The following is a 4839-nucleotide window of genomic DNA, read 5'->3' on the forward strand; positions in this document are numbered from 1 at the left end:
AGAATGAGTCAATGAAGCTAGACCACTATGTAAAACTGGAAGCACTAGACGGCCGATACCCACTCAGTGGTCTATCGGTTAACTGCTTGCGCGCGAGACTGCTAGGTCCTGGGTTCGAATCTCGTGAGGCGAGATCGTAGATGCGCACTACCGAGGAGTCCTGCAACAGGACAAAACGGCCGTCCAATGCTTCCAGGTTTTCGTTGGTGGTCTAGCTTCAACTGAATCACACTGATCGGTCATCACAATTCCATAGTAATTAAGCTGTAGATTAATAATGATCATCGCTCACTTTATTACTTTGCCAACAGCTTTACAAGTTTTTCAAATTTACGGTTTCAGTAAACGATTCCGTACAGAAAACAACGTCATATAATGAAGACTTACATGTCTAACAAGTCATTAATAATAATAATAATAATAATAATAATAATGGAACATACGAAATGTAATAAGAATGTTCCTTATGAGATTTATCACTGCATCGAATAATTCGATACATTGATAAATGTCATTTAGACGTCTGATAAATAAATGTACAGTTTAACTTAACAGATTGAAATACGATATTCTAAATACATAATGGTTACTTGATACTATTGACCTTATTCACATTAAGTCATATAATTGAGATAGAAATCTATTTCGCTAAACATAAGCTTGTTCATTGACACTTCATTCAACCTATATTACACATATGCTTGTCAAAAAAGGTTACTTTTTTCAACATTCAGCGATTTAGTGTTTGACAGTTTAAGAGTAATTATTTTCCCTTTTGACGGAAAATGTACATACAGTTTTTCATTGTTCGTCTAGTATGTTTAACAAAGGGAACTGTTGATTTGGAAATATAATTCCAGTCTTTCTAATTAATTAACGTTTACAATGTTATTTACAAATAAAAATAAAAAATTCAGATCATTAATTTGAAAGGCTGTGCACTTAAAAAACATTGGCTGTTAACATCACCTGCCAATAAAAATATTATGCCCACCTCACAAATACAATTACCGTATTACATGATGACTGAGTACAACACTAACATGTATTTTCGGTGATCATTAATAAGTGATCAACTACAAATAATGTACAGATCAAAATATTTTATGTTTTTAATGGATTTGCAAAAAAACCTTGATAACAATATTGCGTTCATTTTCGACACCCTTTTCAAAGCTAAAATGATCAACTTTTTGGTATTAATAATAACGGTTTGCAAAATAACTAAATTACAAAGATTATTTGCTTTTTTCTCAGACATTATTACTAATTTCAGATAGCGTAAAAGTTGCTTCATTTAAACATCTTTTACGGTTAGCGTGACTTCGGCATGCCCCATTCACTTTCTCTTCATCATTTACACGAATATAACGTTTATTAAATGAGCGGACTATGTGTTAAATTAACTTATGGGAATACTTAAATGAAAATGTGTTCACTAATTGTATATTAAACATTTGACTACCTTTGCAATTCAATAATCAGCATTATCAACTATTAATAAAAACTGTCAGTTTTTTCAAAAATTAACTTTCAATGATCTACACATTATTATTACTACTCTTGTCACGATAACTGATAACTTTAGTTGCATTTCTACTTCATAAAAAAAGAAGTTATCCCGATATACATTCACCAACAGCAGTATAGCAAGGTAATGAAAAGGATCTGTTTTTGTTTTTTTCGAAGTTAAAATTTTTTACAAAACTCAGATGGAACAATGCGAAAATAGTTCATTATTGTAAATAATAATCGGATGGAAAAATGTCAATTCTTACATCCAATAAAAGCACTTTATTCTAGTTCGATTTGAACGAATCAAATTGCAAAACTGCACCATTTACAGTCAATTAAAAAATTATTACAGGTGACAAAATGTTTGTTCATTTGCACTTGGGCACACACTTTCAAAAACAAATTCACCGATCACCAATTGCTAAATTTTTTTCACATCCTTCATTTTCGAAAACAAGGGTGGTAGGGGATAATACGAGCCGTGATTCTAATGTCAACCTGTGAACATGTACCAAAATGGTTGCAGAAACAAATAGAAACCATAGTTTTCAGATCACGATTGCTCCTACCTATATATATGTGATCACATACACACACACACACCTAAAATGGCAAACGCAGTGGGATGTAACACATTCGTTTTCATGTCTTTTAGGTTTTGGATGAAGCGTGAACCTCGTTCTTTCTTTGATACTGATCTTCGCTGCACAATACATTTTGTTGATGACAGATTTAAGCCTATATTTCAAATAAAAGGCTATTTGAATCACCTCTAAATGGTAAGGTGATGTAGACAGGCTTTTTTTCCACCAAGGTTGCAGTAGGTCTCACTGTGCCCTGAACTTTCCATCTATTGATAAATTTAGGTGGGTAACAATTATCCATTAATGTCTTGTTCCTGCAGCCATTTGGCTATGTGTTCCACCACCCTTTTCATATATAAATGGTCTTAACAAGTATATTATGTGTGATCAGATTGTTCGGAATGTATTGCGCTAATATCACATAGTTCTGATAATCTTCGTCTTCTTATTACACTATCGAGATGAAACATTATCTAACACAAAAATACAATGAATTGAATATAGTAGATACTGTTATCCTATTTGAACAATGCCTGTACAAAAACTGCCGATTTAAAGATCAGTGTGAAGTTGAAGTATGTATAATTCCCTCTTTTAGTTATGTAGTGAACTAGAAAATAAGTGGGGACAATCGAATGTATTTGAATACAAGATTACAGAATTTCTTAGTAAAATCTGAGAATCATACAATAAATAATTCATTTGCAAGATATTAGTCAATCGTCTCAGACTTCAATGTTCCTTCATTTCCACACCAATCATTCACTGTTCTTGTTCTTTTTTTCTTCAGTCTTCTTAACCTTCTGCCTCCAGTCATTTTACTTTCGATTGGTGATACATACTACTTATACCTATCGATATCAGTTGCACACACCATAGACTTAAAATATGCTTTGTTTTGGGATGGATAACAAGTGTACCAAATAAATGTTGTAGGGTCAGTGAAATGTCACTGAACCCTAGCCAAATCATCCGGCAGTTGGGTCACTGAATATCGAACAGATCGTCGATCCCCGTCAAGGTCGAGGACAACCAACGCGCATCAATTAATCATACGCCATGGACTGGCCCATGCGGCAGTGGTTCTACTTTCGCTTGTATCTCCTTTAACTAATATATTCTTGTAATAACGTCCTTTGTGTTGTACAGTCTTCAGAGCATCCATGGTCCCTTGATACGTCGATGGGGAATCCACGTAAGGTGCTGGTCGCAAGGTGTGACTTCGAAGTTAGCTTATTCGTTACACCATCCCCGTCTAACTCGAGTAGGCCTCCAATCATTTCGACATACATCATCAACGTTGATCATCCACAATGTGATTTCAATTACATTAATCCCTTCAGATGTTTTATTACTTACTTACTTACGCCTGTTACCTCTCATGGAGGAGCAAACGCCGCACACCAGTATTCTCCATCCAACCCTGTCCCAAGCAATCCATTCAAGTTCTTTCCAGTTAACATTCATCCTTTTCATATCTGCTTCTATTTCCCGGCCTAATGTGCTCTCTGGCCTTCCTGTTTTCCGCTTCCCTTCACCATTCCAAGTTAGGGCTTGCCTCGTGATCCAGTTTGGTAATTTCCTTAATGTATGCTTTATTAGCGTTGTATATTTCCATTTTTTATATATTCTTGTTTGTAAATGTATGCATTCAATAATTTTTGACTCATACATTCATATTCAAATGATATTCTTTACATTATTTTGCCTTGGCTTATCCGATCACTAGACATGTAATCTATTGATTTAGTACACTTGTAATAAATCGATTCCAACCCACTTCATATTTTGCCTCTGAATTTCAAGAGTCGAAAGAAGTTCAATTCTACTTCCAAGTTATCCCAGGTGGATTATACACGAAGTTAAAAGGATAATGATTAACAGTTAGAAAACAACAATTACGAATCAGCTTATAATATGTCATCCGTTTTGTAAACATAAAAATGGAACAATTATAAATACAATTTTGAATAAATTGAGCATTGGGTAGATTGTTATAAATAAATTAATATATTTGTAATGAGTAGAAAAAATTAGATTTTCTGAAGTTTCGTGACTCAATTTAAGCCACTTCTTCAGAGAATAAATAACCAAATTCACATTAATCCAAGATTAAATAGTACAACCAAACAACATGAATATTAGGTGATCAATCAATACAATCAATGCTACTAGTTACCTACTATGAAGGCTTCAAAATATCCGTTTTATTGTTGTTATGAAACTAAAGTTCTGAAGTATAAGGATGACCTCGGTAATTATTAATCCCATTATGGGGCTCCTTAGCAGGGTATATACAAAACCCAACCGGGTATTGGAACAGCAGTCCAGTGGCTTTTAATTTTCAGTGGTGGTTCAGCGAAGATCTGTTCATAATTTAAACTGTGGAAATCCTACAACCTTCATAAAATACCTTCTAATTTAATGTTTTTTATCATTTATCCCACATTCATAGTTGTTGTTGTTGTGTCAATGAAATTGTTGAGTCACAATTCCAACTTTCTTTTTTTGATGTCAATCTTTTCCTATATTCCTATCTTCTATTCGAATTTCTTCTGAAAAATTATTATTACTGTTGAAATATTATGAAGATAAGTCGTCTAGCTCTCTAGAAACTCAAACATCCCTGTCGTATTTTACAAACATCTTTCAATTGTTCATAACTAGGATTAGTTGTCAACTATGCCAAAATAGAATAATAATGACCACCATGGAAAACCTGGAAGTACTGGACGGCCGT

The sequence above is a fragment of the Schistosoma mansoni genome, chromosome 3 (genome assembly GCF_000237925.1).
Source record: "Schistosoma mansoni strain Puerto Rico chromosome 3, complete genome".
NCBI lineage: Eukaryota > Metazoa > Platyhelminthes > Trematoda > Strigeidida > Schistosomatidae > Schistosoma > Schistosoma mansoni.